The sequence below is a fragment of the Monodon monoceros genome, unplaced genomic scaffold (genome assembly GCF_005190385.1).
Source record: "Monodon monoceros isolate NGI ecotype Baffin Bay Population unplaced genomic scaffold, NGI_Narwhal_1 Super_Scaffold_8, whole genome shotgun sequence".
NCBI lineage: Eukaryota > Metazoa > Chordata > Mammalia > Artiodactyla > Monodontidae > Monodon > Monodon monoceros.
In genome coordinates this window covers 37,708,951-37,727,189 of record NW_021703785.1, presented here as the reverse complement: position 1 = coordinate 37,727,189, position 18,239 = coordinate 37,708,951, and positions in this window count along the sequence as shown.

Genomic DNA, 18,239 nt, shown 5'->3' with positions numbered 1-18,239 from the left:
CTGGAGTGACCAGTACTATGATCTAACAGGTCTTTGCCCCTCCAATTTCAAAGATTAAACTGAATTGTAAGGACAAGTTATTTGTGCAGAAACACTTACACTAATGAAAGAAGCTTGTATTAAACCTTGAATTTTCAGAGTGAAATTCCTAAGGGAGTTGTTGGCAATCTTTTATCCCCAGCACCTTCCTTCTGACTAACTCTTCTGGCTACTCAGCTTTCCTGATGTCAAGTGCATGAGTTTCCCCCACCTCTGCCCTTCAGGAGTCCTCATCACCTTAACTGTGGTGAGATACTTGAAATACCCTATCCAGAAAACTCTCCTGCTCTCTTCTTTTGTTATTTTCATGCAAAATTCAAACCTGGGTTCATAACATCTTAAAGTAATATAATTAAAACATAGTTAAACTAAACACAAGGGAGAGAACAGAATATAAAAGAAGTTGGATAACCTAAAGGAGATCAATTTAAATCTGCTTTTAAGCTTATTAATAGCATAGGGCCTGCCTTCTCCCACATTAGTGGACCTTCTGGGATTTACAGAAATAAGCTAACAGGAATGTTTCTCTTTGATATGTTTTGTCTTTGGGCATCTTAGTGCCCCATCTGGAACACCTCAAGTCTTAAGCAGTTGTCAAATTACTTCCTTCAAGTCCCTTTAGTTTTCTTGGACCTCCTCTAATATTTGTTCCTTATTTCTCTTGGAAAGCCAATGTTATTCTGGAAATAAAAAATTTTCCACCATATTTAGAACATAATTCTCAACTTACCTACTGAAAGTTCTCAAATCTTCTTTGTTTAAATCATTTGCATTTTTTACGCTATGCTTGTTCTGATTTCTCCCATGAAAAATAAATAACAGAATAAATTTACATACAAACATAAAACAAGCAAAACAAATTCTTGCTCATGTTTTCTCCTACCTCCTTAGCATCAATCACATTATTTATCCTGTCTTTAAAAAAAAATTATCTTCCTTTTCACATATTCATTGTAAAAACAAAAATCCTTGACACATTGTAAATACAAAGAATGTGCCAATAAAGAGGTAATTATTAGCAGAAAAAAAAGAATAAAGGTCTTACAAACAAGAATATGTTAAGTCTCACAATTGGGTAATCTATAAGTATAGCTGATTAAAGCATATTGCTTTGAATCAAATTAAACAGGGTTGAATTATGAAAGATGCTCAATAATCTCATCTAACATGCTTTTTTTTCTTTTTTAACATTTTTATTGGAGTATAATTGCTTTACAGTGTTGTGTTAGTTTCTGCTGTTTAACAAAGTGATAACATGTTTTTCTTTATTTTAAATTTTGTTAATTTATTTTTGTGTTGTTAATAGAGGGTGGTTCCTGGAATTGGGCTCAGCACAATACCATAACAGTAACCTCACACATTACACATAGTCCAAAACAACTAATCCAAGCTCCAACAGAATAAGTCTTGAAGAGCAGAATTTAGGATATAACTTGAAGAACTCTGTTCTTGTTTATATATTTGAAAGTAGTTTGTATACACTTCTAGAAAAAGTGATTAGGGGTAATATGTTTTCTCCACATATATATTTTTTAAACAAGTAAATTTTCATATGGAATTCTCATATATAGCAGAAAAAAATTGTTATGGCAGTTTTTAATTAAAATGATTTACTGTTTGAATAAAATTTGACTCTAAGATAATGTTGTTTAGATTAGAATTGTTACTGTGCATCTTACTACATTATCTGCTTAAACAATTACTTGCATTTTGTTAGATGATTAGCCATTACAGAGTCAGTCCCACACAGAGTACCAAATGTAAGCATGAATGTCAATGAGGTAACCAAGGAAATTTTTTAGAAAGCTGATCAAGTACTTTTAATATTTTCTGCAGAGCTTCATTCTAGATGTACTTCGTGTCATTGTTTAATAGTTAAATATTAGTTCTTTGATTTCTAGGAATGTCTGTTAGATAGCCTTTCTGCTACTTTGATTTACAATCATTGTCTGCCAATTTAATTAAAAAAAAACAAATTCTGCTACATGTCATTTACAATAATTTTTGAGGTCAGAGCCTATAAAAATTGAGAACAATAATTTTGTAGAGAAAAACACTACCCCTTGGGCCTACTAGAAATGCTTCTCAATTTTGCTATTACAATTGCACCTCACACTCAATAAAAGTTGTCCTTGAAGTAGCCCTTCATTGTAACAAATGGCACCCAATTTGGTCATTTCTAAGCAAGATATCAATTTGTCTACCAAAGTGAAGAGAAGGCTGACAAGATAGAAAGCATACAAGGCCCAGTATTTATGGATTGAACACACAGCATGAAGTGGAATGAAGGTGCTAAAAGGTGGTTATTAGGAACTGCTGTCACCTGACCCAGAAAATGCAATGTTTGAGATTTTTCTGTGCTTCCTCATCACTATGCAACTGATATTTGGCTGTATATAAGCAGAGTGGGCCATACTTACAGACTTGGAAACAAAGGGCAAGAACGTGGGGATGATGTGGTCAACTGTGCAATCATCTAATAATCAGACAAAGTCTGGGTTAGGCATCCATGTTAACTCTTACCTACTATGACTGACCACCCAAAGACAGAGAAGCAAAGAATAAATATTTTAAAAATTCCTTAATCTTTCCTAGCCTTTATTATTTGGCTTGACTAATGGGAAAAATACTCTGTGTACACAAAGTCAATTCTTCATCTCCATTTCCCATACACAGTGTTACACAGCTTAATTCTACCCATGATAAAATTAGGCAGAAACCATAACCTGCCCTCCATGTTCGACTTGTTTACATTTCAAGAGACTACCAGTGGCTTAGCACTTTTAAATCTTTGCTCTTATTTGATTTGGTCTCATCTCTCCTCTCAACCTAAAATTCTTCCTTTATTAAATATAAATATGTATGCAACAAAATATGTTAAAAATAACTTGAGCTACTGTGAATTGTCAGTTTAGAATATCTCTAACCCTATCTATCTATCTATGTCTCTGGTGAGATGACTTTGTTTCCTTTAATATCCTAATAGCCAATCAGAAAACATCTCTAAACTAAGCTACTTTACTTATATTACTATTTTAAGAAGTCCACAACATATCATTGTATTATCTTGCTGAACTAAGAGGAGACTAGATGACATAAAAAAACAAAGATAATAGAAACAGACAATGCTGATGTTCACTTCTCCTTTTTCTTAAATGTCTATTAGTTTAAAACTAGAAATTTAAGTAATAAAATCATATATCAATGGAAAATGAATTATTAAATAAAGGATGCCAAGAAGATCAATTTATTGCACACAAATCTAGTTTTTCATAGTTTTTCAAAGATCAATAATTTGAAGGCAAATGTAGTATAAATGTAATGAATCATCCCACACATCTGGCCGTGTTATTGAAAACAAGTTTTGTTTTCCACTAGTTCAATAATACATTGAAAAATATAAATACAAAAATTACCCTGAAAGCAATTTAACTTTCATAAGAATACTGCTTTAAGTTTCTCCTCTTCCTTTCATGGGTGGGGTAAAATTTTATGTTGTGTGATTGGGTTTTGTTTGGATGGTGACATTCTAGTTTATGAATTGACTCCTCTAATCTGTCAAAATCCTTCTCTGAAGTTGAAAATATTAATACTGATATAATCGCCTTAGGCCTTTGTGCAACAACACGTATTTTTTCTAAATAGTTAGTAATTTATTAAGTTGGATAAATATTACATTTATCAAACTAGAAAAGGCATACATTCTTAATAATATAATATTCCAAGAGGGTACCTAGTTAGTTCACAAACATAATATATTATTAGTATTGATTTTCATTAATATGGTTATGATGAATATTTTGCAATAACATCTTGATATTACTTCCATTTTTATTTCTTCCCTATTATTATAAATCAATATTATATTAATTAGTGAACTATAGTATGACTAAGTTTATGAGATTTTTTTTTTTTTTTTTTTTTTTTGCGGTACGCAGGCCTCTTACTGTTGTGGCCTCTCCCGTTGTGGAGCACAGGCTCCAGACGCGCAGGCTCAGCGGCCATGGCTCATGGGCCCAGCCGCTCCGCGGCATGTGGGATCTTCCCGGACCGGGGCACGAACCCGTGTCCCCTGCATTGGCAGGAGTCTTGCATTGGACTGTCAACCATTGGGCCACCAGGGAAGCCCTGAGCTTGTTATTTTTAAGAATTAGATTTATTCTGATTAACTAAGAAACAATTAGATTCCTTATTTACTTTTTATACCATTTTATTCCTTCAGTTTTATTGAGCTATAACTGACATACAGCACTGTTTAAGTTTAAGGTGTACAGCATAATGATTTTGACTTACATCATGAAATACCAAAATAAATTTAGTAAACACGCACCATCTTATACAGATAAAAAATGAAAGAAAAAAATATTTTTTTCCTTGAGATGAGAACTCTTAGAATTTACTCTCTTAACTTTCTTATATAGTATAGAGCAGTGTTAATCATGTGTATAACACTCATTGTACTTATTTATCTTATAATTGGAAGTTTGTACCTTCTGACCACCTTCATCCAGTTCCCCCCTACACCCCACTTTTGGTAACCACAAATATGATCTATTTTTCTATGAGTTAGTTAGTTTGCTTTTTGAGGTAAAATTGACCTGCAACACTATATTAGTTCCTGGTATATCACCAGGATTCAATACTTATTGAATAAGTATTGAATAAGATTCAATACTTATATACATGACAAAATAATCACCACAATAAGTCTAGTTACCATCTGTCACTATACAAAAATACACAATATTATTGACTATATTTCCCATGGAGTACATTTCATCCCTGTGATTCATTTATTTTGTAACTGGAGGTTTTTACCTCTTAAATTCCCTTAATTATTTCAGTCATGCCACCACCCCCCTCTCCTCTGGCAACCACCTGTTTGTCCTCTATATCTATGACTCTGTTTCTATTTTATGTTTGTTTGTTTTATATTCCACATACAAGTGAAATCATATGGTATTTGTCTTTCTCTGTCTGACTTATTTCACTTAGCATGATACCCTCTAGGCTCATCCATTTTGTTGCAAATGGCAATACTTCATGCTTTTTTATGTCTGGATAAGATTCCACTGTATGATGTATATATATATACCACATGTTCTGTATCAGTTCATCCTTGATGGGCGCTTAGGTTTCTTCTTGGCTATTGTGAATAACGCTGCAATGAACATAGAGGGGCATGTATCTTTTCAAATTAGTGTTTTTGTATTCTATGGAAAAATACCCAGAAGAGGAATTGGTAAATCATATGATAGTTTTATTTTTAGTTTTTTGAGGAACCTCCATACTGTTTTGGATAGTGACTGCACCAATTTATATTCCCACCAAGAGTGCACAGGGTTCACTTTCTCCACCTGCCTTCCAATACTTGTTTTATATAGTCTTTTTGATAATCCCATTCTGACAGGTGTAAGGTGATATCTTCTTGTGGTTTTGATGTGCATATGCCTGATGATTAGTGATATTGAGCATCTTTTCACATGTCTGTTGGCCATCTGTATGTTTTTACTTTTTTGGAAAAAATGTCTATTCAGGTCCTCTGTTGATTTTTCAATCAGGTTGTTGTGTGTTTTGTTTTGTTTTGTTTTTTGATGTTGAGTTGTATGAGTTCTTTGTGTTGGGTTAGCCAAAAAGATCATTTGGGTTTTTCCATAACATCTTAACAGAAAAACCTGAATGAACCTTTTGACCAACCCAATATATTTTGGATATTAACCTCTTATCAGATATATTGTTTGCAGATAAATTGTTTACTTATTTATTTTTTAAGATTATTTTTCATGTTATTGTTAGTTAAAATTACTTACCAATGTACAGTATGATTGGGTTCATTAATCATTTTTAAAATTAAAGGCTTTCTGATTATCCATGATATAATTCGGTTTTATTTATACCTGTTAAAAACCAGTCATATAAACCTGAAAATGTTCATAAAATCCTATTTTTAGTAATGACATAGTTCAATAATATAAAGCATATTGAAGATATAATTTCCAAATAGCACTCCTATGCTGCAAAGTTCAGTATGAATCTGGAATTCACTTAAAGAAACACTCTACTCATTTCTTCGTTAAATAACCAATGATCGTATACAATGCAATAGTGAAAGTGCTAAGAGCAAGATTAATCAATTTAAGGTTTAGGAATGTTGACTGTCAATTTTTTATAACAGTTTTATTATAGAGAAGGTCTTCAATTTGGTAACTCCACTTTAGTATGAAAGCAAACTGATATTTTGCTATGTGTTTAAATTAAGCATGCTATTTTGGCCTTGACACTTTCAAAATAAGAACATTATTTAACAGCAGCACAACTTGTCTATGTATCAAGCAGAACTATTGGAGCTTAGTGTCCTTTGTAGACATTGAGCACAATTACTCAATGAGTGGAAAGCTGATTGTTTTTCACTGACTCAAAAGGATATATGCAATAATTAAAATTTGTTTAAAAAACTGACTTTGCCCTTTTGAACCTGACTTGAGAAAATGATGACTGAGCAGTCTTTAATGGAATTGCTTTCGGACACCCTCAGCCAGACCTTAGGAAAAGTTCCTCTGATCTTTTGTATTTGACAAGCATTTGACAATTTAACTGAAGATCTTTTTGCATTTTACATAGGTGTTTTTGTTCACCTGTTTGCAAAAGATTATGAATGCACAGCAAAAGTAAAAAACTATCACTTGCTAAATTTCAAATCTCTTTTTAAAATTTACTTAATTCTCCTGTTTTTAAAGAAATATAAAAGACAAGGCAGGCTGCTTCAGATTGCCCCCCACCAAGATCATCACCATTTTTTTTTACTAGTGAACCAAATGCAGCATTTTGCTTGTAGGCTTTTAAGCTTGACTGAGAGAATGGGAAAATTTTAATTATTTGATGGAGAAGTCTTTCGTTAAATCAATTGAGAAGTCTTTCATTAAATTATTTCTAAATAATCTGTATGAAGCTCTCTCCTTTCATGGGGACTATAATTGTAAGTAAAAGTAATTCTCTGTATCCTCAATAACTATTTTGGGAGAGTAAAAAACAAGCACTGCAGGGTGTATTCCATTCTGTGGAGAAAATCAGAATGCATGACCATGCAATTACAAAGTCAGAGAGGTCTCTACATCTTTAGATAACTTTAAAAAATTGAATATTTCTCAACCTGTCATGTAGCAAGAGTCTCCTGAATGCTTAATTACCTGACAATATTGAAGGCTCCTCAGGCCTTAACGGTGCTCTTGAGTGCCTGCCCTGTAAGAGCAGGGAGTTGTTCCTTAATGTCAGGTTAAAGTGTAACAGAAAACTGCTTTGATTTTCTGATGCATAGAAGTGATGGTCTCTAAAAGCTGAAATCAGAAAGGAAACAAAGACTATTAGAAAATGATGGTATTTCATAGCAGTCTTCTTAGTTTCTGTTTCACCAATAGATGATTTCAGGAGTATCCAGTCTATGTTGATACTTTAAAAGTAAAATTTATGAACTATATGTTCATCAATAAATGAACAGAGAGGCAGGAAAAATTTTAGACTCCGTTCTTTGGCATGAGTGCTCACTGACAGAAAGATACACTGGTCAGGCAGTAGTGAAAAGCTTGAGTACATGAATACAGACGTTATGCCTGATCATTCAGATTGTCTCTATCTTGCTCTTCCTTTATTCTGTAGTGAATCTTTCTCTGTCCCCTTTCCTCTTGTCTACTGGGTAAACCTCCTATAATTCTTTAGGGTTCAAGTTAAGTATTTATCCGTTATTAAAACATTTCCAGATGCCCCCAAGAAGTGTTAGATGCTGTTTTGAATATTATTGTATTAAAGCTATGATGATTTATTTTCAATTTTGAATTCTCCAAAGTTTGGCACAAACATGCACACATACACCCACACCCTCAACATTGTATCAATTAACAATACAGAAAAAATACAGATGGATGTATGTGTATGTGAGACAATAGGGACTGTCTGTTAGACATCCTCTCTTATGGCTACTCCATCTATCCATGTTTAAACTTCCATATAACAATATCAACAACATCATGCTTATACCCCAGAGGATGCAACTATCCATATGCAAGGAAAGAAGTGCTCATCTTCTCCAAAAAAGGTACATCGGATCCTATCAGTTATTATATTCTTTTCTGAATGAAGTTAATTCCTTTTCTAGATTAATTACAAAGTTACTTCATTATTACATAAAGATCAAATATTATATTTTAACATCATTACAAGACTTTCCCATTATATCTTCATCATAAAAAGGCTGTGACCTGACTCAGTTCTGGCTCATGTTTCTTTATGGTAACTCAACAGCCATCTGTGTTCACCAGACATACAGTTTTTCTGACTACATATGCAAGTAATACAATAATAGGCTCCCCATCCAGGATATTGTGGTTAATTAAGCCACTAATATTAATCTCTGCAGGTCAAAACATTGCAATTGTCACTCTGGACTTACACTCATCACGGTCACTGTATCTGCCACTCTAGGATTCAAATCAAACCCACTGAAATGAGAGAGACCAGGCCAATGGAAACATTGGCCATTATCATCACAGACCTGCGAAGGATAAAATCCATAGAGCTTATAAGGATGCTGAGCTCTTTTTGCCAACACATTTTCAAGATGTTTCAAATATTTTCAAGTTAGTATCCTTTAGATCCTCTCATGGGATATATTATTCATGAGAAACCCACACCAAGATGACTATCTCCCTACATATTTGGATTCCTTCCTCCCGGTGTACCAAGGAAATTCTGGCAATCAATCTCACAATGTAGGCCACTGTTGAGACCAGATTTCAGCCAACGAACCATGAAAAGTGTTAAAGGCACTCTAAGCTGCTTGAGTTAACAGTTGAACCAGAATCTGTTACATAATCTAATGTTATGTTCTGTCCTTCTTGATCTCACACTGTTATGATACATCCCCACAAACAATGTCTGGGTTTTTGCTCATATAAGTTAGCAAAAATTGGTAAATCTTTTAGGGTATAAGCTATATTCTTCCAAGTCATCCTTTCTACTTGTTCCCTAGAAGCACTAGTAGATCTGCTCTAGTAATAGATATGAAGGGGAAGGGGAGTAGGGTGTGGAGACTGGAGAGTAAATAAATCTTATAAAGCAACTGCCTAGGGTAAGATTATCACAGAAATTTGAAGCAAAGGAGAGCTAGTGTGTTGCCAATGTAGGAGGGACAGTTCTGTTAGTAAAAGAGGCATGAAGGTTTTAAAAGGTTCTTATATTCCTTGGAATCTATCTAAATGTCCTCAATTGCTACCCTCCTGTTCCCAAATCGTATCAAATAATATATCACAGGTTAAGCTCTGAATTCTACTTCTGGTGCATGATTATATTTTGATGTTATTTTAGTGTCATTACAGGAATTTTTCTCTTACCGGACCTTGATCTCAAAGTTTAACAGCCTGACCTCTGGTATTATTTTCCAGTAAAATCTCCAGGACAGTCATAAGCAGTCAACAGCCCATAATTCTTGTAAGCATTATCGACTCTGTCAAGTGCAGCCTTGCCTTCACTAATCACTTCATCCCAGGAAACAGGTATAGAAATGACCATTTGCCTGTGCATGCCATGATTACCTGTGGCTCATATTCTAAAGGTGATGAGTCAATATTTACAATCAGGTCAGATAAGTACTCTCAGATTTACAGGTTTAGTGTCTTATTTCTTGGGGACACTCCTTAGCACATCTGCTAGTTGATATTCTGTCATTATAAGAGACACCACTCTTGATATTTCAAGTAGAAAGGAAATTGATTAAGATGGTGTTATCTGCAAGCATGGGCCAGAGGAGCAAAAGGGAACAGGGACAGTTACATCAACCTCAGAAAGCTGCTGCCTACCCTGAACTCATGAGCCCACACACCTGCTGAATTACTGAAGATTCTGAGGCTGCCACTGCCGCAATTTTTCTCATGGCCACTGAGCGGGATTCCAGGATCTGACCTTCTGCTGATGAGCTTGCAATTATGTTAATACAGCTGTTGTCTGCAGCTATCTGCAATCACCATCACTTACCCCACGTGGCTGCTACTATTGTCAAAGGAGGCAGAGAAATGTGATGTTTCTTTTCCTCCACCTTTCAATCTGTCACTTGTGCCTCCTAATTGTAGCATATTTCTTGAGCATATTTTGTATACAATTTATTTCAGCCTTTTGAATTGGCAGAATGGTTTAAATATATCAACTTTTCCAATAAGTAAAGCTCAAAGTAAATTTAATTTAAAAAAAAGAACTTACAAAGATCAAACTGAGAGCTTATAAGGAAGGGGAAAATAATTGTCATAAACTTTATCTTAAATTGGTTGGGGGAGTAATATTTTCATACAGATGAACAAAAGTGTATTTTGACCTGGTATCACCAATTACTTCCTTTTCTCCAGATTACTACTTCTCTAAAGGACATCAGAATACTCACCCCTATATCATCATCTAAGATGATGCAGTCTGAAAATTTTCTCTCTATTGAAAATGATTTACTTTCTATAAATTATATATATATATATATATATAGCCATACATATACGTATGTATTTGAAGATGTTTTGCAAACTGTAAATTAGAACAGAAATGCTATGTTGCATGATTATTTATAGCATAGTGTTAGAAACATCTGAAATTCTTTGAAAAATTACAATTAATTCCTGTTTTTAAATATAATGTGGATAGAATCATTGAGACTTTTGCATTATTTTGGGGGAGACGAGAGACATTGCTCCTGGAGAAAACTTTTGAAAAATGTATACACTGACATTGCATTAGAAAGGGAAGATTCCATAAAATCACTACACAAAAGTAATTGTTTTTGAAGTCAAATAGTAGAAGAAACTAATAAAATATCATATTTTCCTGTCATGCAAGACAATTTAGCCTCTAAATGTCATCACTGACAGTATTTAGGGGTCAAAACATTTAAGGTCAGCAGGCAGCTCTGCTTTCACAAAAACGTGTAAATTTTGCAAAAATGAAATCTGCAGATTTCCTTGCAAAATTAAGCGGAGTATTGGTATATTGGTACCCAGACATCTATGAAATGTTTGTCAGGAAGCACTACAAATAGATAAATATAGATTTCTCAGTAATTTTCAATGAACTATTATCCAATATAATGCTGACATGTTCAGTAAATGTAGCCACTATGCTTTGGGGAGTAATATCTGTCCAATAATTATCTCACAACTGTTTATTAGATGCTTGCCTTATTTTGTTTCTTTATTATATATATGTGTTTATGTTATGTGTTTCTTTATTATATATATGTGTTTATGTTATGTTATTATATATATGTGTTTATGTAGAGAATAATGTCTTTATTATTCTCTACTCAATTTTACCTTACTCTTATCTTCTGTTTTGTACTCCCATCAGATTTTTTTAAAAAATTCTCTTTATAGTGCTCTTAATTCATGTTATTTTTATATACATAAAGCATTTAACAAATATTTGTTGAATTATCAATATCAGTAAGGTAGCTTTAAACTCCATGAGTGATGCAAAGATATGTGGATTCCCTCCTCATCCCTCCATAAAGACATGCAACCTAGAAAGAAAATGAAATGAATACAAAATGTACTAGAATAACTTAATTGCCTTAAAGTTAAAGGGGAAAGATATTTCAAGATGTTTTGGCCTAACCTTTCCTAACAAACAGGGGAATACCCAGTAAGATGTCCTAAATAGATACTTAGTCTATCTCAATTTTGCATGGAATATTCCAAGCTCATTGATTGTATTCATTAAAAAACTCCCACTATATGAAGCTGGAATCTACCTCTCTGTTTTATCACATGATGAATAGATATTGTGGGCAAAGGTCTTTAAAGTGGAAACAACAATATTAAACCACAAAGGCTGAAAAGCATAAGGATTCTTTGACAACAGTAAAATATTCAGTTTAAATAGTGCAAGTAATAGAGGCATAGGGACAAAGAAATGTATTGATAGTGATATTTATCAGAAACTTCAGAATTTTAACAATGTTTTAGTAAACAGTACCTCTGATGAGTAGGGAAACAAAAAACGTGAGAAGCAAGAGGTAATTGGTAAATTACCTAAGTTCATAATTTACCAATTTTCTGGATATCTGCCTTTTATTAGCTGTGCTTCGTTGAAAAAATATCACTTATTCTCTGTACCTCAATTTCCTTATTTGTAATATAAGATTTTTAATACCTATCTTAAAAGGATCTTTTAAGCATAATAGTATATTTGAAAGTACCTCATAAACTATTTTATTGTACAAGTTTTAACTGTTATTTTATATACATGATTCAAGTATATTACCACTTTCAGCAAGTTTAAAACTTGACATTGTACATTTTACCGAGAAGGCAATCAAAAATGCTGTTACTTTGACTTCAATGAATGCTTTCTCATTCATAGAAAATAAGAAACCATTAACATTTATTTCAATTATCTGGCATATTATACACATCACATATCTATTTGTAATTATCTGAATAATAAACATATACACACACATTCGATGGCTTAGAGGGGTTCAGGAACTTCTTTAAAGTTCAGACTTAGTCAAAGGTTTGAACAGCTGCCAAAACTTGTGGGTCCATCCACCAAGCAGTCTTGTGCATGATTCTATTGTCTGGAACTCATACCAGAAATATGATAATAGAAATATGAATTTTCCCCGTCAAATAATTCATCCATTATATGGGTTAAAGTTGTAGAAGCAAAATATATAAATGTATTGATAGGGAAATCCACAGACATAAAGCAATCTAAAATTATTTAAAAGGACAAAAGGAGAAGGCTAGGATCTGGGGAACATCATCGTGTGACCACATACTGCCTGCTTGGCTAGGCAGAATATATGCTTTTCCATGAAAGCTACAAATATGTAGGTAAAATGTGCTTTTTGTAAAAATAAAATTTCAAAGCTCTACATGCTCTGTAGTAGTTGCAACAAGCTAAAAACAAAATTTGCAACATTGCTAAATTGAATAAATAGTACTCTGTAACTCAAAAATTAGAACTAAGAGTGGACTATCATACATTGGACTTAATTCTGACCAAAAATATGGAACAGACTAATGATAAAAAAGTGAAATAAATGCAACAATAGTCATATCATCACAGAGATTATAATAGTAACTTTCTTTTACTTTTTTCTAAAGAACAATGTTCAACAGACAAAATAGTCCTTGTAATTGAGCAAAAGAGCTTTCTAAAGGTTTCTTCTAAAGGTGAAATAAGTCTGGTTTCAACCCAAAGAGTTTTATTTTTAAGTGTCAAAAGGAATAATGTGTGTTAAAACACTAATATCTGATAAAAAATTACAAATATCTACAAATAGATATAAAATATAGTGAGGATGTCATCCTTCAAGTAATGCATCCATGTTACTATAGAGACACTACTTTTTAAGACCAAAGACTATATGTAGGTCATATGATCAACAATAAAACAAAAACAAAGCAAACACATAAATTCACCTAAAATAAAACAGAAGAAAGATCCACTGAGGCTCTAATTACATGTTACATAAAGGAAATATTATCTACTTTAGAAATGCAGTTTTAGAGAGGAATGATAAGAATTTGTGACCTCTGGGAGGATGATAAGGATAGTAAAAAGCCTTCCATAATCTTTATGCTGGAAAAAGATTTTTGGATTGTTATGTGTGCAAAGCCAAACTATACCATTTAGAGAATAAAGTTAATTACTATTAATGAAAATGACACTGATCTAATTTTGAATTAATTTGAGGGGTTGTTTAAATATTATACAGAAATATAATGATTTTTACATTTTCATACACTGATGGATTTGTTTTGGGATAGACTCCAACAGAGAAATGACTCTTCAGACAAAAAAAAAAATTAAAAATCACAATCTTCTTTTTATCACTATAATGCAACAGATAATCCAGCACTTAATAAAAGGATACAGTCACGAGAAGACATAAAACACTAAGTCAGACAGTTCATTAGTCAGGGTGCCTAGCCTCTGGTAACAACATCTCAGATATATAATGGCTCAACACAAGAGCAGTCTGCCTCTTGCTCATGTCAATAGTGAGCAGATGAACAGGTCCATGAGACAGGTCTTCTCTACAGTTATTCAGAGACCCTAGCTAATGATTCCTCTGTCATCCTCAACATGTGACATTCAAGGCTTCCATAGTCTTCTCCATCTCACAGAACTGATTGTATGGGTCAGAGGGGAAACTCACATTAGTGAGTGGAAGTTTAAGACAGATACCTGGATACCATAAGAAGATAATGGGACCCAGAACCTCAAACCTGGCAAGGATACAGGATGAAACAGACCCCACAAATAGTGAGGGTTGGAGGTAAACAGATTCTGGGTGAAGCCTGGCACTGGTACTGTGTTTGTGTACAAGAAAAGGAAGCAGAAGAAGATCCAACTATCCCCTTAGTTTGGGGTCCATAATTCACTAGTTGCCTTTAGAAAAGAGAAAAAAATAATCAGAACTAATTTCATGTGCAGAAGCCTCATACCTGTCGGCACTGTTGAAGATTATTATGCCATCCTCTTGAAGGTATCCACAAACAATATTCCCTCTGAGCTGTGTTCCCTAGGAAGTAGCTGAGGTGTAAGACAGCTGTCAAAATGCTGGAAAAAAAGAATGGATGCAGAGAAAGAAAACCTCATATGAAATGTGGACCCTCAGAACAAAATTATGGTGTACAGAGAAACCCAAAGCCACAGAGAAAAGCTACTAAATCCACAACAAACAGTTGAATTCACAATGTTGAACTGAAAACAGCAGAGTGCTCTGAAGATATTAAAATAAGTGTATTGTCAATGCTCAGAGTGACTATGAAGAAAATATCATCCATAAAACAAGATTAGAAGATAGAAAAAGAAAACATTGAATTGCAGAAATATAAAAACGTTATTAAGATGAAAATAAAAATGATAGGATAAATAGTAGTTGGCGAACACGGAAAGAGAGAATTAATGAGTCAATAATTAGAATTGAGATAGGCATCTAAGACATTATGAGATAAAAATATAAAAGATAGATTGAGTGGTTCTAAATGAAATTTAATGGAAATTCCAGTAGAAGAAAATGGAATAATTGAGAAAGCATCCAAATTTAAATAGACAAGATTCAAACTTTTCTGTAATTGACAAAAAACATACGTTAGAATGAAAATATATTCCACTGCTGAGTAAGACAAACATAGAAACAAACATAAGGGCAACTAATACCTAGCAAAAATAAATTATAAAATAAAATTTCAAGGAAAATGGGAAAATATTAAAAACTACCAGAATTAAAAATCTATAATCTGATGTAGGACATTCTATCAGGTATAGAAGATAAGTCACTACAGTGAAAGAAAATAAATCCCAATATTTGTCTCTATATCTAGCTAAACATATATTACTGAGTTAAAAAAAAAATCAAATCATTTTCACCAATAGAGTTTATTGCTCCAGATGTTTGCCAAAAATTTACTGAATGATGTACTTGGGCAAGAAAAATTGTGAGCCCATTAAAAAGTGAGAAGCAAAAAGTAAGTGAGCAAACATATAAATAAAGCATGTCAATAAATTAGACTAAGTATAGAAAGCTTATGAAATAAATACACCAATTTTGTTTGCTTTAAAAAAAGGTACAAATACAATTTTACAAGACAAAACTTATCAGGTGGGTAAGTAGTATGTAGAGAAATTTTATAACAAGCTAACCTCTTTAACACGGATGGGTTAGAGAACTATAAAAATATTAAGCATGCTAAAACTTTAAGGAAAATTACTATAATAAGATATAGTATATAGCTTTCCAGCATAGTAAAAATGAAAGAAGAAAAAAAGATTAATTTTCAGTCCCACAGAAGGCAGAACAAAAGAATAATAAGAGGTCCTTAGTAGTGTTTTGCTGTCTTGGTAACAGGACAAAATTTGCGTAACATTTTTATCAAGTACTTGAGGATATCACCATGTCAATTATGGGAAAATTATTGGAGAAATTTCTAATACATAACAATTAGAAATCAAAGACATATTTATAAGCTAAAATGGATGAGTTAAAACCAATAATTCATCAGAGCAAAATAGTGTCCTTACTTTAAATTTTAAATAACATTTGAAAAACAGTCTATCTGGAATTAACTGTAACATGTGGGAAAATTCTGTGAATTCTCAGTAATCATTTATAAAAATTTTTAAAGATATAACTATGTGATAAGCAATGTATAATGTAAGTAATGTATGAAAATGATTTATAACATTTATTCAGTTCTTATAATAGTTGCTAAACCATTAGCTCATTTAATCCTCACAGCAACCTTATGACACTTACATTATTATAATTATTATTCTTATTGTGCAAAGGAAAAATAAAGTCACAGATAGCTTAAATAGCCTAATTAAGGTACACAAATATTAGATGAAGAAGCCAAGAATAAAACCTAAACAAATTGGTTCCAAAATGTGAGATTTTGACCACAATGTTCTATTGCCTTACACATTGTTACCTCTCATTAGTTGCCAGTCTCTGGTAACTATTGGGTTGCCCAAAAATTTCGTTTGGGTTTTTCTGGAAGATGTTACAATAAAGTTCTAGCCTTAACCACAATACTATCCTTCATTGTAATGTAATGTCATCCTTAACTACAAATACAGTGAGCTGATTGAGAGGGTTGTGATGTTTAAAATATCACTTTTTTTTTTCTTTTGCTCTCACAACAGGTGAAATCTATTCCCTCTTCTTTTGAATCTTGTATGGCCCTATGGCTTGCTTCCACCAATAGAATGTGCCATCTTAGAATCCTGAGGCCCTCATTTTATGTGTAAGCAGAGTTTAGCCTCTTTGAAGATGAGAAATCATGTGAAGAGAGACATCACATGGACAAAGAATGTCCAGCCAAGCAGCAAAAGCTCCAGACATGTAATGAGTTCATTTAGGACCATCCAGCTCCGGATAAAGAAAGTTGCATGAGTCACCACAGGCAAGACCAACAAAAGAGCTGCCCAGCTGAGCCTAGCTTACCAAGCTGTCAACAGAAAGAAATGTGAATAAATAGATGATGATTGTTTAGAGCTACAAAACTTATTATGCAGAATTTTTTTTCCCAAAACAGGGGTTAATAAGCCTTCTGTGATTTTTGCCAGTCAGACACATCTTGAATATTGAGTCTGTTTCTCCACTCCACGATTGCAAAATACACTTGACAAAATATGTCTAAAGGCTGATAACCATAGTGCTGACATATTCAAATACCATATTAGATAAAGAGATAGCAGCTGCTCAAAACTACTATCCTAGATTCAGAAATTCCTGGAAGTGTGGTACAGGACTACTGCCTCCAGAAATAAATGTTCAATGATACCTTATCTATGTTCTACCAAGCTGAGCAATTGCATCTCACTCATAATTTTTTATTGTAGTACATTGACCAGTGGATTGCAGCTGTAATGGGAGGTATGTGCCTTGACATATATTCCTTAATGGGTTATATGACATGCAGAGTATAAATGATAGGAAAGAAATGGCAGGGATATGTTTAACGAATTAAAGTGGACAGAATTGACTTCAACTTCAGTTTTCTTGTTTTTGTTTTTATGAGAAAGTGCACCTTGTACAGTGCAGAGACCTGCAAGCTGTGCTTGAGGTGGAGCCTCACCTCCCCAAACAACTGCAAGTTAGTGTACCTATCATAGGCAGGGATGCTGGTATGTTAGGGACCTGTATCTAACAAGCCAAAGAAAAATTGTGCACAAAGAATTGCTCACCAGTGTGCCCCTATTGTGTGTCATTTAATGGAAGCAAAATGAGTTGGGGACTTATTTCTTATGAATATTTTCATGGATTCTGAACTTAGTATCATGTGACATTGAATCAATGGTTGTATGGCAGGTAGATTAGGGGCAGAAGTAAAACTGATACAAACACACCTATTCAAGACATATAGAAAAAGATTTATACGGTGAAAGACAGCATGGAAGAAAGGAACTGATAAGACTTTGATCTCTGGATGGTGGCCAATCCATCCATAGTCTGAAATAGTGAAAATCTTGCCACATGTGACTAGGAATTTCTCCTTTTAATGGAATTTATATGATGTAAATTTGACTACAGTTGAATAGAAAAAAAAAACTGTGAAAATGTCTAGAAAATAAAATGTACAGTGACTATTATTGACTGTGTTGGCAAAAGTGAAACTGTCAGCTAGAGAATAACCAGATAAATAATTTGAGGTCAG